Raw genomic sequence first — 25,392 nt, 5'->3', positions numbered from 1 at the left:
CAATATTATTGACTCTGTTCCCTATGCTGCCTATGCCATATTTTTCATCCCCATAACTTATTTATTTAAAACTGGAAGTTTGTACCCTTCACCTGTTTTGCACATCCTCCCACCCCCTTCCATACTGGCAACCCTGTTCTCTGTATTTATGTTTTTGTTTTGTTTATTTGTTTGTTAGATTACATATGTAAGTGAAATCATATGATATATGTCCTTCTCTGACCTATTTCACTTAGCATAATACTCTCTAGGTGCATTCATGTTGCTGCAAATGGCAAGATCTCATTCTTTTTTATGGTTGAGTAATATTCCATTACATTTGTATATAATGGAATAGTGGATGAACACTTGGTTCCTTCCATATCTTGGCTATTGTAAATAATGCTGCAAATAAACACAGGGGTTTATATATCTTTTCAAATTGGTGTTTTGCTTTCCCTGGGTAACTGCCCAGTGGTGCAATTACTGGATCATATGGTATTTCTATTTTTAAATTTTTGAGGAGCCTCTATCCTGTTTTCCACAGTTTTTACATCAGTTTATATTCTGACCAAGAGTGCATAAGGTTTCCCTTTTTTCCACATCCTCACCAACACCTGTTATTTCTTGTCTTTTTGATACTAGCCATTCTGATCGGTGCAAGATGGTATCTCATTGTGGTTTTGATTTGCATTTCCCTAAAAACTAGTGATTTTGAGCATCTTTTCACATGTCCATTGGTCATTTCTTTCGGGAAAATGTCTATTCAGGTCCTCTGCCCATTTTTAAATTGGATTATTGGGGGGGTTTTGCTATTGAATTCTATGAGTTCTTTATATATTTTGGCTATTAACCTCTTATTGGCTATATAATTTACAAATATCTTCTCCCATTCAGTAGGTTGCCTTTTTGTTTTGTTGGTAATTACTAACATCTTTTAAAAATCTAGTGAGTGCCAATGTCATTAATTTATTAGCTGATCAAAATGTAAATTCTCCATAAATAATTTATTTTTAGCTCTGGAATTTATTTTTGGTATTTCCTTGTCAATATAAATTTTCTTTAGGAAATTTACTTAGAAAAAACAGAACTATACAGTTTTTATCTTTTCCCATACTTTTTCCTGCAACTTTTTTCCCCCCTGAAATAAGAGAACTCCTTGTTGCTTTCAGACTCATACAAAGCAGCCAGTTAAGCAGAATAGTTCTAATTTAATTGTTACCCAGAGTATATAGTAAAGTGGATTTTAGATTTTATATGCACGTGCATTTTGCGCTTTGTGCAGTTTTAAGTGAGTGCAGTGAGGGTTCAATTATTGAAGGATTGGTTATAATGTTTTATTATTAACCATAGGTGAGGGACTAACTTGTCAACAAAATACTTAAATAGTGCCATGATTGTAATTGCTTAAAAGCAACATCTGCCTGACCTGTAATTGTTGTAGTAGATTGTTATAATAAACAATTCAGTAAATTTTAACTAAGCTGATAGTCAAAAAACTAGAAATAAATCTTAGTGTCACAATTATAATACTTAAGCTTTGATGATTTAGAAAGAAAAGGTAACCTAACCTAATTTTTGGTAATGAAATTATTAAATCAGTAAGCTAAAAGAAATTTTGCCCAGAAAAGGATGCTTTTGGTTATTGCCTTTAGCATGATTCTAAATTTGTAATTGTGGTAATTTCATCAATGCGACTTCTCTTGTTTAGTGTTTTATGAATGTTTTTATTCTCTGTATGTAATCTCAGATCTGTATAAATAAAATATGTATATAAGATCTACATATATATGAATAAAAATTGGAGACTCTATCTATTTTTTTTCTTTTTCTTTTTTAAACCAGTCTCCCCAAATTATGATTCTGTTCCTTTCTGGCTTCATACTTGTAGGCCATTTTTATAAACCATCATTCCTCACTCCACTCCCCACCAGGCATAGCCTTTATTAACAACCAGTTTCCCTAACCTTGGTGTGTGGAGGACGTGCAGCATTGTTAGGAAAAAGATATATCCATAAAGATAATCTGGAGAGTAAAAGTCAAAATGTTTACCTTTGTGATTAATGTAGAAACATAGAAAGTATTGGTTATAGATGCTGGTGTTCTAATTAGATATTTGGCCCTAAAGTTAGACCCTACCCAATTTTAAGGAGGGTTTACTAGCTTTTCCTTTCCTTTTCTTTTTTTCACTTTATTTTTTAAGATTGATTTATTTGAGAGAGAGAGCGAGAGCACATGAGCCTGAGCGTGGGGTCAGGGAAGAGGGAGAGAGAGAAAGTCCTAAGCAGACTGCACAGAGCAAAGCCCAACTCAGGGCTCGATCACATGACCCCAAGACCACGACCCCAGCTGAAACCAAGTCAGACACTCAACCGACTGTGCCACCCAGGCGCCCCTTGTTTCGCACTTGTATCAAAATAGAGCTTTTTACTTGTAATGAAGTTTAAAATGTGTGTAAATTAATTTTTCTCTATAGAGCTTTTATTTCATTTGAATTTAAACATTGCTTAATTCTGGTATGCAGAATTCAGTTTTATTAATGATTAAATTATTTAAAGGTTAAAAATAAACAGGCATAAATGCACGCAAAGAAATAGATATTCATTCTGCCTGTAGAATTCAATTGTATTCAACTTTGTTAGTCTTCCTGGATATGTGTGTATATGAAAGAAAATGAAATTTAGACGTTTCAAAATGTCTTAGTTATATCCCTTGTTTCTAGGATATTATAACCTTTATGTGTTCCAGTAGATTGAGTTTTTGTGTTAAAATGGGGTCATGATTCTAGGTGTTGAAGTTATGTGAAATCAGGCTAAAAATGTTCCTTCTCTCCTTTGGGACTTTGGAACTTTAAAGTGCCACTTTCCTGATGTGAATGAATGGTGTTCACTCTAAAAACCCCTACTGTTGTAATTAGCACTATTATAGTTTACTAGTCCTTGAACTTTCTAAATTAGTATTTATGTTTCTTCTCATGAGATGTGATGTTTACTGCCTCTTTTCTCCATTGTACCTACGTCAAAACTAAAATAAAATCAAGCAAAGTTTCTGTGACAGTCCCACTTACATATAAATTGCTAGGTTCTTCAAGATTGTACCATCATTTTTTAAAGGAAACCTCTTCTCCATATCTCAGGATTTTAGTATAGTCCAGGAACCCAGAATTTTGCATATCTAGACTATTAGGATCTCAGAGAACTACATGCTCTGCACATTATAGGCACTCAGTCAGCAATGACTGCTTGTGGTATAAACAGGAGCTACGTAATAGCCAACTGGTGACTGATTTGCCAAAGGAGGGTTTTTTTTTTTTTTTTTGGCCTGAATAGTTACTATCATGAGAGGATCCTAGAGTTTGCAGTTGGTACCTGGTAGTCATATTTTCATAGGTAAGGGGAAATAATTAATTTTATGAAACATGCAGTTCCTAAATGATTAAGGATTAATTCCAAATTTAAAAAGGTTCATTGTAATTATTTTAAAAATGCTCTGACGTAGGCTTTCATCTTTCAGAATTGTTTGTCAGGTTTTCATTGAATTAGAAAACTTCAACTTTTCCATGTGTTTTAGAGAAACATTGAGCATTCATAAAAATTAGATTGTATATAATTTTATGAGAATCAAAACGGTTTTGTCCTTGAAAAATTCATATTTTCTTCAACTTAATTTTGTTATAGAATGGTGTCTGCAAATAGTAGACACTTAGTGAATATTTGTTAAATAAATATGATAGCCTTATGTTAACAGCATTCAGAAATGCTAACATAATGTGGATGGGTGTTTTTTATAGGACATCCTGTCCTTATTTCATTTCAGGTTTTTATCATAACATTTTTTTCCTCTTTGCAAATATCCTTTCATCAGCATTTTAATTATTGATGAGGTCTGTACTTGGAGAATTTATTCAAATAAATTATTCCGGTGTCAGGGGAAAAAGCACTCTGGAAATTTAAGGAGTGGCCCTTTCTCGGTGAAGGGGCAATGTGAGAATGAAAATCTCCAAAGCAAAAAACCTTTATGCAGCTTCCTCTGTGTGTGTGTGTGTGTGTGTGTGTGTGTGTGTGTGTGTGTAAGACTGAGGAGGAGAGATGGAGAGAAAGTGGGAGACAGAGAGAGAGAATGAATGTGTGTCTTCTATAAAATTGTCACATTTCCAGGTAACTGAGAATAGTACATTAAGTAAAAAGAAAAAAAACATTATAATTTTTAGTTTTTATGGTTTTATAGTTGTTCCTTTTAAAAATTTATTTTCTTTTGCCTATTATGAATAAAGTTCCTATGAACATCCTCAGAAAAATTGATTTTCATCAAAACAAGCAGTAATAAGATTAACAAATGGTAACTTTTAGGTCAAACTGATAGTTTCTCCCCTCTAGTCGATGACTTAAGCAATTAGCTTTTGGAAATGGGTATGCATTATGTTAAATAAAAACATTTTATAGTCATTTTAAGGACATTTTGTAACATTTAGTGAGAAATAGTGTTATTTCTTTTAAGCAGAAAGTAGGGTATTGGGATTGTTGCCTTTATGGTTTTACTCTAGATCCTTTAAGTCATTTTTTCTTTTTATAGAGAAAAGGGCAGATTTAGATATTGCATGTTTGCTTTATACTTTAATTTCTTTGGTAATATAGTGTAAAATAGGCCTGAAAGGAGATTTTAAGTTAAAGAACGTAAGTAGATATTGAAATTTTATCTTGCTGCTTCTGAAGTTGGTTCTTTGACTTAAAAGGCCAATCATCTCATTTATTGATTTCTTTGAATAGTGAGTTGCCTTTCCTGTCTTCCTCACCAAACCATGAAGATAATTTGAGAAGTGCCTTTTCAGCTGAGCTTTTGTATTTTGCCAGTTTTTCTATGACTTAGATGAGGTTTCAATTAAAAATAGACTATAAACTTATATGTGGGAGGCAGTTGAATGAGTTGCTATGACAGTTCATATTATGAGGTTGAACCAAGTACAAAGTAGCTTAATAAGACTTGAGAAACATAGAGCTATATCCGTCCTAATGATTACCCTTTTTAAACCTGGGGTGGGTGTAAAGAGGACAAAAAGCTAACTGGGGGAATCAGTGGAGCCCACAGCCCTGAACTCACTGACACTAAGAACCCACGTTCCTGAGGAACACCCCTTTTCCCCACTAGTGAATATGGGTAAAGGATTTTGGGGAAACAAACTCATGTCTGTATGGCCATTGCCCCAGTTCTCTACAGCTAGTCCTCAGCAGAGGTGCTTAATAAATGTTGCACACCATTATCAATTCTTGCACTTTTTGATTCTGAAAGGAAATTTAGATTTTTTTAAATGGAATTTTCTAAATCAGATTCTGCCATTTTCTGTACTTTGTATTTCTTAGTAGAATTTTGGAGTATTGTGACACTCAAATTTGGTCTCTCTTAATTTTTACTAGGTTACTTGTAACTTTGGTTATTTTGCTCTGCCATCAGAATTAATTAAATCACTGAGAGCATGTTTCTTTCTTTGCTTACTACCTTTTTCATACTCTGAGCTCTGTGAGGGAGGGTCTGGGCTCTCTTCTATGCCTCACATGCAGCAAAGTGCTTTTTTTTTTTTTTTTTTTGATGATTCAAGAAAGGAATAAGTGGGGAAGGAACAGAAGAAGGAAGATTATTTCTTGTAGTCTTCTCATTCTCAAGACCTATAATAAAATTTAGTTAGGAGAGTTCCATTTTTCCCAAACCTTATGTATATTTTAATTAAAGCTCACTAAAACATTCCTATGTTTTAAATATTTATGTTTCTTATTAAGACATATTTTGAAACTATATTTTTGTTTTTCTGTTAAAGATTTTGTTGAAAATAAAACTGTTTTAGGGCACCTGGGTGTCTCAGTTGTTAGGTGTCTGCCTTTGGCTCAGGTCATGATCCCAGGGTCCTGGGATCGAGCCCCGCATCGGGCTCCCTGGTCAGCGGGAAGCCTGCTTCTCCCGCTCCCACTGCCCCTGCTTGTGTTCCCTCTCTCACTGTGTCTCTCTCTATCAAATAAATAAAATCTTTAAAAAAAAGAAAAAACTGTTTTATATAACTATTATGACCCTGGGAAGGAATTTTTTGAATATTATGATCTTTTCTGGAGATACTGATATACTAGTTTGTAGGTGGTATTTCATTACTCCATTAAGAAATGTTACTTTAAAACCAATATCTCTAGACTAAATATTTTAAATATAAGCATATAAGTTTATATTCACCATTCAAATAGAACATTAACTCCTTAGTTCACTAAGTTTAGAGCAAACCTCATTAACAAAGCAGAGGGTGGCTTTGGTGTCTCTCTAGTACATTACACAGGATAACTAACTGTCCAGCCTCCATGAATGTGCTACTGCTTTATACACAGCATTGGTGCACGCATGTTACCTAACTCAGCAGTGGTCAAAAAGGTGGTGAGAGATACCAGAAGGACAACCCAGTGGCTGAGCACTCTTTTGAGATATGTGGGGACGGCGGGGGGGGGGGGTGAAGAGGGGGGTGGGAGGTGAAGGTGTCTCCTAGTCTGACCGCAGCACACTTCCACTGGGCAGAGTGTGTATTTTCACTTTTGGCCTGATTAAATCCTTGATAAAGGAACAGGATCCTTAAGTCGAATGGATAAACTAGTTCCTTCCCTCTGTGAAAAGGAAATATGGATAATTATGATGCCATTTCATCGATGTTCACTGAATGCTTACTAGATGCCAGAAGTTGTGCCAAGTACTAGGATTACAAGTACAACCCTGAAATGGTATGAGTTGAAGTGAGGAGGACACAAATAGGAAAACAGGCAATTAGGATACAATATGATAAGTGCTGAGCCAGGAGTGTGCAGTGTTCTGGGAAAGTTTATTAGGGTAAGCACCTAACTGAGCCTAGGCAGAAGGAAGGGATGACCACCATTACCTTACCCTAACACTTATCCCACTCATCCCCCTTTCCCTTTGTACCTGTAACTGCCATAGTTTAGACTTTCCCACTTATATTATTAAAATCTTATACAGTGTTTCTCAGACATTTTCATCTTAGAACTCCCAAGAGCCAGTGAAAGAAAGTTAGTTACTGAGTGGAGAGGAGGGTAGTGCTGCCTTAGAGCACAACCCTAATGATCTGCCAGCATGTGAGTTTTACATATTATTTAATACTGCTTGTGGTCAGTGTGGGAAGTGTGATTCTGATGCATGTGTAAAGACCTTGTGAGGAGCACAAAAAGTTATGATTATTTCAGCTCTACAAATCTTCCAATAAAATTGAATTTTAAGGAAGATTTTTCATGAGTATTCAGTGGTTTCACATACCCTAAGCACACTATTCAACAAGTGTGCATTCAGTTAGTTGCTGTCTTTTCTGCTCAATATCTGAAGGTGTGGCCACAGCAGTCTCTTTGATGTTCAAATTCTGTTATATAATTTCCTTGTTCTCCTTAGTTTAGAAGAAAACCCCAAACTACCTAGCCTGCTTGAATGTGCTCTTTACCATATGCCTCTAGCCTGCTTTTCCAGTCTTAGCTCTTTGAGCCCTCTTCGGGTTTGCTGTGGTGCAGCAACCTCTGAACTATTCTTTGGGAAAACCATTGCTGATGATGGTACTGCTATCTGGAAGGCACATTACTCCACATTCATACTGTTCCCCAGCTCCAGGTTAAATGCCACCTCCTTTTGAAGCTTTGCCCTGTTTTTCATCCTGAGTGTAGTTTTTCCTCTTTTGGTTAACCACTTTATAAATCTCTTATAGTCTTTGATAGTATTTACCTCATCCTCCCCTTATGATTCCTCATACACCTTTTCCTTTCTGCCACATTATAAGCTACTAAAGAGTGATTTTTAAAAACATTTTCCTCATTGTCTACCATGTATCCTATATGGAATATGCCCCATAAATATCTACTGAATTGAACTAAAGTTTGAAGGGTAACCTTAGACATACCACTAATCTAAGGACTTGTGTATTCTATTCCCAGTGCTGCCATTTACTCTTTGAATTGCAGCCTGACATTTAATTTTTCCATGACTTTGGGTTTTTTTTTTACCCACAAAGTGGGTGTAATGATATTTCACTTTGCGTTATAAAATTATGTTATTTATCGAAGAACTACTTTGAACTGCCTGGGAGGAAAATGGTCAAATTTATAGAAAAAATCATAGGATTTTTCCTCTGCAATGTAAAAGTTTGAACACAATTTAGAGATAATTTTGTTTAAACATCAAATAATCTAGAACTACAGGACCAATAATAGCACATTTGTATGTATGTATATTGTGTATAATTTTTTCATGTTTATGAGCTCATTTTGTAATGTGATACCAATACCAGACCATGGTAAATTTGCTCAATTTTTAGGATGCTGAAATTGTCACAAAAAAACATTGCATTAGTATAGTGGTTGAGAGTCTGAGCTCTGGAAATAGAATGCCAGGGTTCAAATCACTTTTTAGTCTTCTATGATCTAGGACAAGTTATTTAACCTTTTAATGTGTTTCAGAATAATAACTATTCCTACTTAGAGTATTATTTTCAAGATAAGTTAATATTGACACAGTAAACACATGTTAGTTATTACAGTGTTTTCATGGAGAAATCATATGTAATAGGGATTTGTTGAAGGTTAAACATAGTGATTAAGACCTTAGTGTCAGAAAAACCTGGGTTTTAATTCTTTCTCTATCTATGCTGTATATATAATTTTGTAGGAGTTACCTATTGTTTCCAGGCCTCCATTAGGTTTTTTGAAAATTGAATGAGGTAATATGTGTAAAATGTTTAGCTTGGTGCATGATAATATTTAATAAATATTAGCTGGTTATACTTATATGCCTTTGTCTTCTTTACACAGGCTGCTTCTGTTCTGTGTGGTACTTAGCATAAAGTAGAAATTTCTAAGTACAAAGGATTTCTGTCCTAAAGATTAAAAAAAAATCATAAAGAAGAATAGATCAAAGTATAAATTTAAGGAAAATAAGGCTTTTCCAGACCTGTCCTGAAAACTCTTTTGAGCTATCAGATTGGTTATTCCACTGGCTCTTCTGTTAGAAAAAGGTCTTTGAGCTGCTCTGCATTTGGGTCTGGAGGCAATCTTAGAGAAATAAGAAGCTGGAAAAATTCTGCATCTTCTGTTCCATGGTCTCCAAAGTGAGGAGTATACTGTAACCCACTGGGTAAGGGAACATATTAGACCATCTATTTACATTTATTTTATCTAAAAATATTTAACATATGGGTTGACAGTGGTACATATAGATAACCTACTAAGTATAAATATATTGAGATAGGGACTCAGATTTATCTAATATATGTGTATATACTATACACCTCTGCTCTAGAGAATGGCTGTATGAAGCAGAAATTGTAGTATAAACAAAATTAGATATTTGCTGTGATGTAATTTGGATATTACTCAGATCTCTAAGTTTTTCAGATCTTTCCTGCAATGTGCCATGTATAATAAGAGGAAACTTTGCTCTGAGTCTTTTTCCATGGGAAGCTCTCTTAAATCCTTTTGGTCATGGTGAAGTAGGGGAGTTAGAACCATTAGAAGTGTTTTACAGAAATTGAGGAAGAGGATTATAGAGCTGAGTTGTTTGGTTGTTTTTCTTAAATTGTATCATTTGAATTAAGATAAAGCATTTAAAACATAGTCAGTAGACTTTCATTAAGTTCACTTTTTAAAACTGAGTTTTAACATAGTGATCTAAAATTAGACAGATTTGGATTCAAATCCTTCTCCTAGATCATGCTAGCAGTGATGTTTCTTTGTAAAAAGTGACAGTTGTTTCTTCCTAGATTTATTGTGGTAAGTCTCTGTACAGGGTCTGGCACATAGCAAGCAAGCTGTCAGTGAATGTTAGCATTTATTATTATTATGGTGGTAGAGGTGATGAAAAGAGAAAGCGTTTCTTAAACTAGAGCTTGACGTGCTTTAAAAGAATGCAAATTGAGAGTCAACCTAGGCTCTGTTAGGGATGGGGAATGTCTCTTCCAAAGTTTGGATATATAGTCATAGTCTTGGTATTTAAACTTAACTCACATGAATTGGTTTATTACCTACTACATTATATTTGAAAAAGATCATATTTATTTTGTCTTTCAGCAAGATTAAATTTAGTTTCACATTGAGACAGACTATTTACCCCATCAAAGGTGATCTTAAGATGCAGTTTAGGTTCTGTGAAGTTCTTTGTAGCATTCTGTCACCAGCTATAATTTGACATTAGATGAGATGTTTTAATTTCTCACATTTTTTGTTCTAGTTTCTTTCATGAACCTAAATTGTACAAGTATGTCATAAAATGCTAACTTGTTAGGAGGTTTTAGTTCCTGTTAAATTCGTCAAAGCTGCTTGGCCCCTTGACATGAGTGCCATTCTATGTGCATAGGAGGTTAGTTTAGAAGTAACTTCATGAGTCATTTCCCAGATTGATGTCACACATGTTCCCATTGGAGCCTGTAGGGGTAATTTTTCAGGGCAAAGGTAATTAATGGAAAGCCTGATCTACAGAGTGAAGCCAAATAATCTAAGATTTCTAAACTCTGCTATATGGATAATGTTAATTAAATTGTTTGCCTTCTTAATTTGCTTGTGAAATGATAGTTTCTCTTGTTAAAGTGCTGTATAATCCTTAAAAGTCCCGTTTACCAGGATTTTTAAGACTATGAATAGAAATCATGAAGAAACTCTGAACTTCTTTATTTATGGTTGTATCATACTATATGCTTAGTATTAGAGACAAATATAATAATAATCACCTGATTTTATCATGCCAGTTTACAAATAGAACTATTCTCTAAGTTTTTCAGAAAAGTAAAACCTCTGCTCTTCCCTGTTTCTGAAATGTGCTGTGTTCATCCCCACATACATTTGCAGAGGGCTTCTGTATGGCACCTGTCTTCTAATATCGCAGTACTTATCTGGATTCCCCTCATTTTGCTTAACTAATTCATCTTGGTAAGAAAATTTAGCTACTACTGAAGCCTCAGATTCTGACTTTTTATCACTCTTCTGATTTTTAAGTTTAACACTCAGTAACTACTTGCTGTTATTTTAGCTGCATATGTTGAAGTAACACTAAAAGTATACCTGAATCTCCAGTTGGTATTTTACAAGCTTAGTTAGAAGTGCCAAAAAGGTTTAAAAAATAATTTAAAACTACAACATTGACCTAGATTGAAAAAAGAAAATCTCACAAGTATAAAAATTTACACCATGAATATTTAAAAATTCAGTGACTGATTCCTCAAATAGTATGGGCAGATGTTATATAGCTATGTTAAGTCATTTTGTCAATATACCTGAACCCCTGTCCTTGACTCCCTTGTGAACAGTGAAGCGAGTAAAACTAAATTGCCCTCAAATCCATCTGCTAGGTTATCACCTACTCTACAGCGCTGGTGAAGCCAAAGGCTACTTTGTTGGCAGTTTTAGCTAACATCTCTTGTCATCCCGCACCTGACTCTTCTTAAACATATAGTTTCCTTCCCATATACAAGCATTTCTCAAAAGAAGATAGAAGAGGCAGCCTTATTTCCACAGGGTGGTACATTATTTTGATTATTTTCTTCATAATAAAAGTTATGGAAAATAAAATTCAGAATTTTCTTGGCTTTTGGAGGACAGGGAAAGTGGTTGCATTAGATACTTGAAAGATAGAGTAAGAATGCACTAAAAGAGGAGACTGGATTTTAAATATTGCAATGCAATCCTAAATAGGTATTCAAACCTAGAATGCTGGTGAAGAGAAAAGCCACTTTGAATTCATACAAACTTGGTCATCACTCTAGGCTAAAGTTTAGAATTATGTAGAGATGAATGGAAAGCCTTAGGCTTTTAGTAATAGCTCTTGAGATTTCAAGAAATGGGAAAAGCTGGAGAAGTAAAACTGTTGAAAAGCCAAGCCAACTTGTTCCTGAATCCCTAAAACTAATTCCAGAAGCTTAGGCTTTTTCCTATAAATAGTGTAGAGGAGTTAGCTTAGCCATTAAATAGGAGTTCAGCAGTATACCAGTCTGAAACCCTTGAAGACTAAAATTAACCAGAGAACAAACTCTGCTTTAGTTTATAACACTTTCGTCTATCCTCTCTACTCTTAGTTTAAGAAGGTGCCCTTATAATAATTGAGGGATCTCATTTTTAATATTTTTACTAGGTTCCTGATATATTTAAACTAATCTCCCTTCTATGGTCATTACTGAGCCACTCTGCCACCCCCACCTGTCTAACATTAATTAACTCACATCTTTCTCCTATTTCTCAACTGTCCATGGTTCTTACTGTCTGAAGTCCACAGTCTTTATCAAGACACACTACATTCCGTCACAGTTAGGGTAGCCAGGCCTCCTGTATTTAATGATTTTGTTGTGTGTCCTATATTGCCTGTATTAGGATGCACTAAATATCATGTATTAAACATTTTTCAACAAAATATACAGCTTTGACAGAGCTATTTTTCCACCACTGTAATTGGCACTTAACACATTTGAATGAAAACATTAGCTGAAAATCAGACCTCCAGAAATAAAGATCTGTGTAGTCCTTTATGGTCTCTCCTGCAGGTTATTCTGAAGGGAACTAAGAATTAAAAGTACTTAATTTTTATGTTCAAGAAAGAAAAAGGCTGTTCTTTGCCTGAAGTCCCAAGTTATGAATAAGTAACCATCATTAATTAGAAATAGCTCTGGATCAGTACACATGCTGTGAAATCAGCCAATCAATGACAGCCTCACTCCAGTGGCCATGCCTTTCAATATCAGCCAGTCAATAACAGCCTCACTCCAGTGACTACACTTCTGGAAGTTAGCAGATCAATGACAGCCTTAGGCTTCTGAAATTCAGCCAATCAGTGACTGCTGCTGTGTGTTTAGTATACCTGCTCAGCATTCATCAATGTATATTCAGTGGACAAAAGAACAAAATAAGTTGCATGTAGCCACTATAGAAGTTATGTTAAATGTAAATGGACCCAGGACTCCCTTGTCAGCAACTGATGGAACTACTAGACAAAAGTCAGCAGGAATACAAAAAATCTGAACAATATAATCTGCCAATAGAATCTAACTGGCACATACATATAGAACATGTAACCCAACAATACCAGATACAAGTGGAACATTCACAAAGATAGACCATATCCTGAGTCATAAGAGAAACCTCAACAAATTTAAAAGAACTGAAATCATACAGAGCATATTATCTGACAATAATGGATTCAATAACAAAAGTACAAACAATATAGCAACATTTCTCTGGATATGTCTTCTCAGGCAAGAGAAACAAAAAGAAAAATAAAAAATTGGGACTTATCAAACTAAAAAACATTTTGCACAATGAAGGAAACCATCAACAAAATAAAAAAGCAATCTACTGACTGGAGGAGGATATTTGCAAATGATATATCTGATAAGGGGCAAATACCCAAAATATATAAAGAACTTATACAACTCAAGACTCACACACACACACAAATATAATAAGCCAACTAAAAAAATGGGCAGAGGATTGCAATAGACATTTTTTTAAAGGAGACATGACAGATGGTCAACAGACACATGAAAGATGTTCACCATCATTAATCATCAGAGAAATGCAAATTAAAACCATAATGAGATATAACCTTATACCTGTCAGAATGGCTATTATTAAAAAAATAGAACAGGAAATAACAAGTGTTGGTGAAGATGTGGAGAAAAAGAAACCCTTGTGCACTGTTGGTGGGAGTGTAAATTGGTGCAGCTGCTATAGAAAATAATATGGAGGCTCCTCAAAAAACTAAATTTAAAAATATCATACAATCCAGTAATTCCACTGCTGGGTATTTACCCAAAGAAAATGAAAGTACTAATTCAAAAAGATACATACACCCTTGTGTTTATTGCAGCATTATTTATAATAGCCAAGACATGGAAGCAACCTAAATGCCCATCAATAGATGACTGGATAAAGATATACTGTATATATATATATACAATGGAGTATTACTCAGCCATAAAAAGGAATGAAATCTTGCAATTCACAATAATATTGATGGACCTAGAGGGTGGTATGCTAAGTGAAATGTCAGACAGAGAAAGACAAATACCATATGATTTCACTTACATGTAGAATCCAAAGAGCCAAATCAAACGACCAAAACAAAAACAGACTCATAAATACAGAGAACAAATGGGTGGTTTCCAGGAGGAAGGAGGAATGATGGACACAATAGGTGAAGGGGATTAAGAGATACAAACTTCCAGTTATAAAATAAATAAGTCACAGGGATGAAAAGTGTAGCAAAGGGAATATAGTCAATAATATTGTAATAACTTGGTATGATGAAAGATAGTAACTACACACTGCGAACATTGTATAATGTATAGAATTGTCAAATCAGTATGTTGTATACTTGGAACTAATATAACATTGTATATCAACTATACTTCAGTTAAAAAATCCCAACTATATACCAATGAAAATAGCTCTGGAGTACAGTAGGGGAGCTGCAAAAGCCCCCTGTTGCACACAGAAACTGGGAATCTGCATAGAAAACCCTAGGGAAACATTTTGCCTGTGTCACCTTATCCCCTTGGTGTGACCTTATCCTGTGGGAAAAAGAAGAACAAGAGGACCCCAGCAATTCTCATCACCCCTGTAGATACTGGCAGCTTTCTCCACTGAGGACCCCTGTAGTCTTCATTGACCCTGAACCTAGCTGACAGAGCTACCCAGAATCCATGCTGCTGAACTCCTTTGCATCTCCCTCTCTTCCCAGGAGTGCTGAATGGCCCCACCAACTCTGGAGCTAGAGTCAACACTCACCTTGTACAGCCACATGCGTGTCCTGGACCCTGGCTCCACAACTACTCAGCACATGCCCATGCCTTGGGCATCAACGTCACCACTGCAGTAAGTGCACCTGCACTCTGGTCCCAGGCACTATGGTCATTCTGTTCCCCCAAGCCCTGGACCTTGGCTCCATACATGCCCACACCTTGAATGCTGATGCCATTGCCACAGCAAATGCATCCACACCTTTGTCCGAGGACCTGCAGTGGTTCTACTTGCCCCTGAACTTCATGGCTGCTCTCTCTGCACCTCTACCCCAGACATGTGTGTCCCCACTGGCACAAGTGCCCCAGATCCTACTGCTTCCATATGTGTACCTGCATGCCAAACTCAAGGCCAAGGAAGATCTTTTGGCCATTATTTACCCCTATGGGGGAAAAGGAGAAGAAGAAGACTCCAGAAGCCTTTACCACTGAGGAGATACACAACATTGATTGCTGAGGACTCTATAGTCTTTTCTGATGGTGACCTCATTAAACAGAGCTTCATGGAGACTACACTGCTGCTCTCTCCCAGAGCCCAGATCTACTGCTATATCCTCATGGAGCCAGCGCCACCATACCCCCACCCAGCCAGTGTCATCATACTCATCTGTAGGTGAAGGTCTTTCCCCAGTGAAGCCAATACATAAAGTCTGGAGATGACTGGCCCTCAAATGTGCAGATGTCAGTGCAGGGCTACAAGAAACATGAAAAATCCAAGAAAAATTATACCACCAAGGGAACACAGTAATTTTCTAGTAATTAATGCCAATGAAATGGAGACCTATGAATTGAGGGACTGTGAATTCAAAATAATTGTTTTAAGGAATCTCAGTGAACTACAAGAGAACACAGGTAGACAACTCAATGAAACTAGGAAAACAATACATGGCCAAAATGAGAGATGCAACAAAGAAAAATCATAAAAAGAGCCAACAGAAATTTTGGAACTGAGGAATACAGTGAATGAAATAGTAAAATGCAATAAAGAACTTCAACAGTAGACTCCCAAACTTGAAATCAGGTCATTTGAAATTACCTAGGCAGAAGAGAAAAAGAAAAAAGAAAGAAAAGGAGTGAAAAAAGCCTATGGGATTCTTGAGAGACCATCAAAAAGAACTAATACATGTATTATGGGGGTCCCAGAAGGGGAAAAGATTATAAAAGCAGCAGAAATGTCCTGAAAGAAATAATGCCTAAAAACTTTACCAAATCTGGAGAGAGAAATGGAAGTCCAGATTCATGAAACTCAAAAGTCCCGAAATAGTATCATCCCAGAGATTTCACTGAGACACATTATAATCAAATTGTCAAAAGTCAAGGAGATAGGGAGAATTTTGAAGGCTGCAAGAGAAAAGCAACTCATTACATATAAGGGAATTTCTATAAAACTGTCAATGGATTTCTCAGCATGAAGCTTGCAGGCCAGGAGAGAGTGGGATGATATGTTCAAAGTATTGAAAGGAAAAAACTACCAACCAAGAATAGTATACCTGGCAAAATTATTCTTTAAAAATGAAGGGGACAGGGGCACCTGGGTGGCTCAGTTGGTTAAGCAGCTGCCTTCTGCTCGGGTCATGGTCCTGGGGTCGTGGGATCAAGCCCCATGTAGGGCTCCTTGCTCAGTGGAGAGCCTGCTTCTCCCCTGCCTGCCATTCCTCCTGCTTGTGCTTGCTCTCTGTCTCTCTCTTTCTCTGTGTCTGGTTCTCTCTGTGTCAAATAAATAAATAAAATCTTAAAAAAAAAAAAAACGAAGGGGACATAAAGTCTTTCCTTAACAAACAAAAACTTGACAGGGTTTGTCATCACTAGAGCTGCCCTACAAGAGATGCCTGATACTTAACTCTCGATGAAATAAGTGTAGGAGAATCTTACTGCAACACAATAAAGTCCATATATGAGAAGCCCACATCTAAGATCTGGTATAAGGTAAGGATGCCCACTCTTGCCACTGTTTTTCAACATAGTACTAGAAGTCCCAGACTGAGAAAAGGAAATAAAAGCCATCCAAGCTGGAAAGAAAGAAGTAGAATTATTTATGTTTACAGATGACATGATCTTATATGGAGAAAACACTAAGACTCAACCAAAAAACTGTTAGAACTGATAAACAAATTCAGTAAGGTTGCAGAATACAAAATCAATATATAAAAATCAATCATGTTTCTATACACAACAAACTCTCTGAAAAAGAACTTAAGTAATCCCATTCACGGTAGTAACAAAAAAGAAAATAAATATGTAGGAATGAACTTAACCAAAGAGATGAAAGACTTGTACACTGAAAATTATAAATGTTGATGAAGGAAATTAAAGGAGAAACAGACACATGGGAAAACATCCCAATTCACAGATTGGAAGGATTAATCTTGTTAAAATGTCCATATTACCTAAAGCTATCTACAGATTCATTGCAATTCTTATCATAATTCAAATGGCATACCTTGTAGTAATAGGGAAAAAACTCTAAAAATCAAATGGATTCATAAAAGACCCTGAACAGTCAAGGCAATCTGAAAAAAGAACAAAGCTGGAGGCATCACATTTCCTCATTTCAAAATATATTACAAATATACAGTAATCAAAACAGTATAGTACTAGCATAAAATCAGACATATACGTCAATGGAATATCTAGAAATAAATCTACACATTCATGGTCAACCAGTTTTTGACAGTGGTGCCAACAACACAGAATGGGAAAAGGATAGTCTCTTCAGTAAATGGTGTTGGGAAAACTGGATATATTCACATACAGAAGAATGAAATTGGATCCTTATATTACACCATACACAAAAACCAATTCACAATGTATTAAAGACTTTTAAATGTAAGACCTGAAACCATATATCTCCTAGAAGAAAACATAGGGTGGGGGGAGAAGCTCTTTACAATTGGTCTGGGCAATGGTTTTTTGGGTATGACATCAAAAGCACAGGCACAAAAGCAAAATAGACCAATGAGATTGCATCAAACTAAGAAGCTTCTATCTAGCAAAGGAAACAATCAACAAAATAAAAAGGCAATCAGTGGAATGGGAGAAAATATTTGCAAACCATATATTTTATAAAGGGTTAATATCCAAAATATAGAACTCATACAACTGTACAGGAAACAATGAAACAAAAAACAACCTGATCAAAAATGAGCAAAGGCCCTCAATAGACATTTTTTCCAAAGAAGACATCAAATGGCCAACAGATTTGTGAAAGATGTGCAACTTCACTTATAATCAGGGAAATGCAAATCAAAATCACAGTAAGACATCACTTTACACCTGTTAGAATGGCTATTATCAGAAAGACAAAAGACAGCAAGTGATGATAACATTGTGACAAAGGGAACATTTTAGTGGTATTGTAAATTGTTACAGTTATTATGGAAAACAGTATGGAGGTTCCTTAGTAAAAATAAAACTACCATATGATCCAGCAGTCTCTTTTTTGGGTATATAACCAAAGGAAATGAAATCAGCATCTTGAGAGATTGCTTCACTACAATGTTTATTTCATCATTATTTAAACAGTGAAGATATGGAAACAACCCAAGTTTCCATCCACAGATGAATGGATAAGGAAAATGTGATTTTATGTATATGGAATATAATTCAGCCTTTAAAAAGAACAAAATCCTGCCATTTGTAACAACATAGATGAACCTGGAGAATATCATGCTAAGTGAAATAAGCCAGATGCAGAAAGACAAACATGGTATGTTCTCCCTTAGATTTGGAATCTAGAATAGTCTACATCATAGAAGCAGAGAGTAGAATGGTATTTACCAGGAGCTGGGGAAAGGGGGAAATGGATGGGATAGTGTTGGTTGAGAGGACAAAGTTTCAGTTTTGCAAGTTGAATAAATACTATCAATCTAATGTACTGTAAGTGACTGTAATTAACAATATTGTATACTTGGAACTTGCTAGGATAGAGGGTAGATCTTGTTATCATCACAAAAAAAGAAAATGTGCTAACTGAAGAGATGGATATGTTAACTTGCTTGAATGTGGTGATTATCTCACAATGTATATGTGGGTCAAATAATCAAATTGTATACCTTAAATATATACAATTCTTTTTTTTTTAAGATTTTATTTATTTATTTGAGAGAGAGAGAATGAGAGAGAGAGAGCACATCAGAGGGGATAGGGTCAGAGGGAGAAGCAGACTCCCTGCCGAGCAGGGAGCCCGATGCGGGACTCGATCCTGGGACTCCAGGATCATGACCTGAGCCGAAGGCAGTCGCTTAACCAACTGAGCCACCCAGGCGCCCTAAATATATACAATTCTTAATTGTCCAAGTATACTTCAGCGATAAAAAAACAGAAGTAATGAATACGAAAAGCTAATTTCTTGAAAAACAAACAGTAATATTAGTAAATCTCTGAAAAGGCAGAAAAAAAAGTTGAAAAGATATAAATCATCAGTATCAGGAATGAAATAGGGAATATCAGTACAGAGCCTGTAGACATTAGAAAGATAACAAGGGAATACTGTAAACAACTTTATACCCATTAATGGATAATTTAGAAGAAATGAATCAATTTCTTGAAAAATACAAACTGCCAGAACTCAACCAAGATGAAATAATCTGAATAGCCCATTAAGCATTGAAGAAATTGTAGTTGTAATTTTAAAACTCTTGAAAAACAAATCTCTAGTTCCAGTATTTCACTGGAGAATTCTACCAAACATGTAAAGAAGAGTTAACACCATTTTTTTGTAAAAAGTCTCTTCCAGAAGATTGGGTGGAACATTTCCTGACTCATTTAATGAAGCTAGTATTACTGTGATAGCAAAAACAAAGAGAGGATGGAAAAACAAGACTGTAGACCATTATTTCTCACTTACTTAGATGCAGAAATCCTCGATAGGAATCACAGAACCACAAATAATTACAATTAGTGTTCCTTCTCTTAGAGATTAATAATCAAAATCTGTCACTTTATTGAAAGTGTTAATTTAGTGCTCTTTTAGTTACTTCTAGTATAGCCTCAAAAATGATTTATAGTCAAATTCAGCAGGTTTTTGTAATTTCATTTTGTTCCTTTCATTTGGATCACCATTGTTTTTCAAATATAAGCTAGTTACCTTTGCAAATTGGACCAAAATCTTTGGTATTATTATGTTTAAAAATTGAGCCATCACTCGTTTGCCTTTTCTGAAAGAGCCTATGTACCTTTTCCTTAATTTTGTGGGGTTTTTTTTTTTTCAGGATATTGAACCTGCTTAATCTAAAGTTCTCCCTTTGTTTTAAGATTTATTTATTTATTTGAGAAAGAGAGAGTGTGAGTGTGGGGGGGCAGGAGGGGTGGGCAGAGGGAGAGGGAGAGAGAGAGAATCCCAAGGAGACTCCCCACTGAGTGTAGAGCAGATGCAGGCTGATCCCAGGACCCCAAGATCATGAGCTGAGCCAAAACCAAGAGTCAGATGCCTAACTGACTGAGCCGCCCAGGTGCCCCAAATTCTCCTCCCCCATTTAAAGGAGGTATCTCTAAGTGTTTCTTGCATTGTATTCATGATTAGGTTAAACTTTCCTGTAATGGTAATGGTAAAAGTAATGGTAATCAGCTGTATCCCCTTGGCATTTGCAAGTGAGCTCCATGAAATTTTGTGACGGCAGATTTTCAAAAAGCAGTACTTTTACTTCCAAAGTAAAATATGGCATAATATGTATCACAGGATGAAGTGTTTGGTTTGATTTATACACTGTAATTCCCTTCTTTGAAAAGACATCTTGTTTGAAATAATTTCTTTCAATTTTAGGCAAAGTTACAGTCCTAGAAGTTAAAAATGATCATTTTTCCTCTAAAGTGAGGATTCTCTGAAAATATGTTCATGGTGGTTGGGGGGGGGGTCACATATTCACATATCTTACCACATCTTATCTTTTTTAAAATTTTATTTTATTATGTTAATCACCATACATTACATCATTCGTCTTTGTTGTAGTGTTCCATGATTCATTGTGTCTTATCTTTTTTAAAGGAAGAAAATAAAAGTCCTTCTTAAATTTAGTTGGTGACAGCTCTTTGCCTTTTGGTGCTTAATAACACTTGAGATAATAAATAGTGATAGTTACATAACCTTTTTCATGTCGTTGTATTTTTGCTTACACTTGGAGTTTCTAAGGCCAGCATGCAGGGAATTGTTTATTGCTTCTTAATTCGGTTTCCAGCAGTTAGAATAAGCAAGAGGGTGCTTGGCTTATGGCATTGCATTATGTCCTGATAGGCTTCCCTTGGTCATGATTAAAGAATATAGAGAAAATAGCAAGCATTCTTTCATAATTATACTTTTTCTATAAATGAGAGCTCTGTTTATAGTTAAGCATTGTAAGTAATTATATACACATTAAATAAATGAAATACATATTTAGAGCCTTTTAAAAAGGATTATAAGTATGCCAAAGTACAAATTATCTTTCATACTGAATTTTAACTGTTTCCCATCACTGCTTAACCTACCCTAGAGTAATGTCAACATTCTTTAAGCCTTAAAACAGTTATACTATAGATAGGATATCCTTCAATAGCTTTATGGCAAAAGTCCTTGCAGTAATTTCCCTTACTCGTGTAAATACCAAGTATTTATTGAGCTCCTATAATATATGTAAAACATTGTAAGCATGTTAAGGGATTCATACAACAAACATTTGTTGAGCATCTTTTGTTTATTTATTTTTTAATGCGATAGATGACATTTTTTTGGACTAGGGAATTTGTGGGAGGTTTAGGTACCGGGCGCTGGGCCAGGGTGGCACGGGCCATGCTCAAGGCATCCTCTCTGGTGTGGTGCCCACCAGTGAAGCCGCTGGTGTGGACAAAGATGCAGCCAGGAATCCCACTGACCTGGTCCAGGGCCTCATCCCAAAGACTCGGCCTGGCTCTGGCAGGGGCAGCCGGCTCTGGAATGAATGGGGCTCCTTGGGCACACACTTTACCCGCCACTGTCCGGCCTGGTCAGTGTAGATAACAAAGGTGATGGTCCCCGGTGTGGACAGCCCCGATTCCAGGTGATAGAGGGCTCCTTCCAGGGGCATCCACCTTTCGCCAGTTCCGTTATCTCCCCACTTGGGTCCACCTGGAATCGCTGGACCAGGGCCTCTTCCACCAAGCCCTGGGCTGGCAGCCAGCTATGCTGGTAGAAGTCTAGTCTCTGCAGGAACTCCTCTCGGACTAGGTCCATTGCACGCTTGAACCCGGCCTTGATGTCTTGGTTGGGCTGGTTCCAGACAGGATTCAGTCAGGCAACCCGGTCGCTCAGTGTGGTAGTCAGCACGTATCTAGGCTCTCCCTCTTCCCGCTGGGAGATCCCATTGTCCACCGTGTCCACCTCTTCCACAAAGTTCTCGTACATCTTGTCATAGATGGTGCCCACCATGCTGTCCTCTTCGCTGGTGCCCAGCAACCGGGCCAGCAGCTTGTGCCGGAAGTGCAGATAGATGAGTCCTGCACTGCCCAGCTTGGTCTGCCACGGCTTCCCAGGAGACAGGGAGCTCATGGTCTCTGTGAAAGATCTCTGGTGATGGTCATATCGGTGTCTCTAAGGGTCGTACTCGCCACCCACATCTACCACAATGTCACAGGAAGCCAGTTTTTCAGGGTCCCGGGTCCGCACAATCTCTGCATCCCGGTACTTCGACAGGAGGCGCAGCAATGCGCACGCCAGGGCCTCATCACAGTGGAAAGTGCGGTTGTGCGTCCCGATTCAGGGTGGCGCCATGAGGCTGCCGCGGGGTCACTTGGACGGTGGGGTCGCTTGGACGGTGGGATGGACTCCCGGCTGGACTCCCGGCTGAGCACACGGGGCCAGAGCCGCGAGCCTGGCGGCGGCCGCACCACCACACATAGACCGCGTGGGAAGCAGCGGCCCATGCAGCCTGCCCGGTGGGGAGGTGGGTCGTCTGTTGAGCATCTTTTATGTGCCAAAAAGAAAAAAAGATAGGTTCCTTTTCCTTAACATTTGGTGTGATTAGTGATGTGATTAGGTAGATGTAGTAGTTATATAGGAAAACAACTAATCCATGCCAATAAATTATCAGTTGACTCTCAGGGGGGAAATTTTAAGGAGGGGGAAATTTTTACTTTAGGTCTGCAGTAGATAAATAGCATCAAAGGTGACGGACTCTATGTAGGTTAAGATGACTTTGATAAGGGAAGGGCTTAGAGGCTGCATCATAGTAGAGGAACAAGAGCAGAATTACAGGAATGGGTAAGAATATGATGGATACTGAAGGAGTGTGTTTCTGTAGGCTGAGACAAAACATCATAGCCTTTCCAGAAGGCACCAAAGTGGCTGACATGAGGCTCCATGTTAGACCTTTTGTATGAAAAAGGAGGTCACAACACAACTGTGGAAGATTAAATAGTTTTTAGACATGTTAGAGCCTCAGAGAGTGGCAGAAATGAACTGTCCTTGTTTGGTGAAAACTCTGAGGGGAGAGGAGAGTGTTTTCCTTATTATCTCTTTTCCCTTTAGGAGATGATGAGGAAGTGGCTGCAAGACTGCAGTATAACTCTTTGAATTAGGAAGAGTTAAAATGAGGGACCAAGCTAGAGTGCTTTCTTGTTCTAAAGAAGAGGGCTGAAGTAGTAGCCCTAGGACTGCCTGCTCTCTGATCCTAAGTTGTTGGTGGTCTGTTGGCTTTCCATGGTCTCATCATCTTTTTTTTTTTTTTAATTTTATTTATTTTAGAGAGAGAGAGCATGTGCATGTGAGTGCTCATGCACAAACCGGGGTGGGGGGGAGGGCAAAGAGAGAGTGGGAGAGAATCCCAAGCAGACTCCATGCTCAGCACAGAGCTGGTCTTGGGGCTTGGTATCACAACCCTGAGATCGTGACCTGAGCTGAAACCAAGAGTTGCAACCTTAAGTGACTGAGCCACCCCGGCAACCCTCCATGGTCTCATCATCTTAAATCAGTCAGAAAGCAGCCAGTCCTCATGGCAGAGCAATTCTCCTTTTCCAATATGTATCCTAAAGGATATGATACCCTAGCCCTTAAAGAATGGAGTCATATTTCTGTAGGGATTTAGAGAGTTGTCTCATCCTAACAGAACTCCTTATGGTGTTATGTAGCTTAACTGCCAGGGTAAGTTAAAATTTCCACTGAATCAAATATATATATAGCTTAATAAATTTGCCTCTTTACCTCATTTAACCTTGTCTCACTTTCAAGGTTTGCTAAATTTCCCTAGAGTTATAAAGATGCTGCCTATGACATTTTATCATTCTATTGACCTCCACAATTGATTTGGCTGATCTTTCTAAACAAAGGAGGAGGAGTATTGTTAAAAGGTAGAAGTATCTGGACTCTACTGCAAGTAAGTTCTCAAGTTATATTTGGAGACGCTACTCTTAATTTTTGTCTTCTTTTTTTAACCATCCTGTCTCTTAAACCAGTGTGCGGCTGCTTGCCCTTAATTTCCTAAGTGTTACTTTTTATTTGTCATTCCTGGTATCGAAAAGTTACTGGCACCATGGTGTTGAGAGGTGAACTCCTGTAGATATTGTATGAGGCTATAATGAAGCTGGGTGAGAAAACAAAATAAAGGGAAGGTGAATTTATGGACTTTTAACTCAGGCAGCTGTTTTCTTTAAGTTTTATTTCTCAATCATTATGAGTCTCAAACTCTAGACAAATGTAGGTGTTTTTCCCTCAGAGAATATGATAGTATGAGTCTGAAGACAGCAACCTAGCTCTTGTTGACAGAGAAAGGACTAAACTCATCCATAAATGAATCACGTCATCCCTTTCAAGCTATGCTTCTGTTACTCAATTACTTAAGTATTTACTGAAATTTAAAAATCAAGTGTTGGGGCTCCTGGGTGGCTCAGTCGGTTAGGCGGCTGCCTTGGGCTCAGGTCATGACCCCAGGGTCCTGGGATCGAGCCCCGCATCCAGCTCCCTGCTCAGTGGGAGGCCTGCTTCTCCCTCTCCCACTCCCCCTGCTTGTGTTCCCTCTCTCGCTGTGTCTCTGTCAAATAAATAAAATCTTTAAAAAAAAAATCAAGTGTTTTATTATGTTTTATACTCTAAAAGTTTTAATTACTATTTATTATTTTTTGTTTCTTAAATTATTTAAATGTGTTTTTGAAAGAAGTACTTTCTGTTGTTCATTATTATCATGAATACGAGTCTTAGAGCTTTAATCTGTTTCAAAGTAATAAAAAATTCAACTTAAATGTTTCAGCTAGACCTTAAAAAAAAACAGAGACTGACCCTAAATACATAAACACACACACACACACACACACAACATATACCTCATTAAAAAAAAAAAAATTGCCAGAAATTACAAAATTCACATTATTTAATACTGAGTGTAGGAGATAGAGACTTGAAGTCACTGCATTGTCAAGGGGCTTATCCACACCTTTGATGGTTCAAGATAGAGTATCTCTAAATAAACTTCTGTGCTGAAGACCAAACTGTCCTGGACTGATAACACTTCAAGAATATACTTAAAACATTTTCTGAATTGAAATATTCTTAGTTTAGATGTCTCTACTTTAAAGATGGCAGAACTCAGTTTTCTTGTACTCTTGAGTGAAACTGAAGGTAAAATTAGAGAATTGGATGGAAGAATTGATTTCATTTGAGCCACTCTGTATCGTATCTT

General features: G+C 37.0%; 1 protein-coding gene and 1 pseudogene across 5 annotated transcripts in view; one reads left to right on the top strand and one right to left on the bottom strand.

The window, feature by feature from the left end:
• The window catches only part of RABGAP1L (RAB GTPase activating protein 1 like), a 758,983-nt gene that overhangs the window by 363,519 nt on the left and 370,072 nt on the right, over positions 1-25,392 (top strand). The window lies entirely within an intron of this gene.
• Positions 21,446-22,645, bottom strand: LOC113932000 (annotated as a pseudogene).

The sequence above is a fragment of the Zalophus californianus genome, chromosome 10 (assembly GCF_009762305.2).
Source record: "Zalophus californianus isolate mZalCal1 chromosome 10, mZalCal1.pri.v2, whole genome shotgun sequence".
In the NCBI taxonomy this organism is placed as follows: domain Eukaryota; kingdom Metazoa; phylum Chordata; class Mammalia; order Carnivora; family Otariidae; genus Zalophus; species Zalophus californianus.
This window is presented reverse-complemented; position numbering and strand designations above follow the sequence as displayed.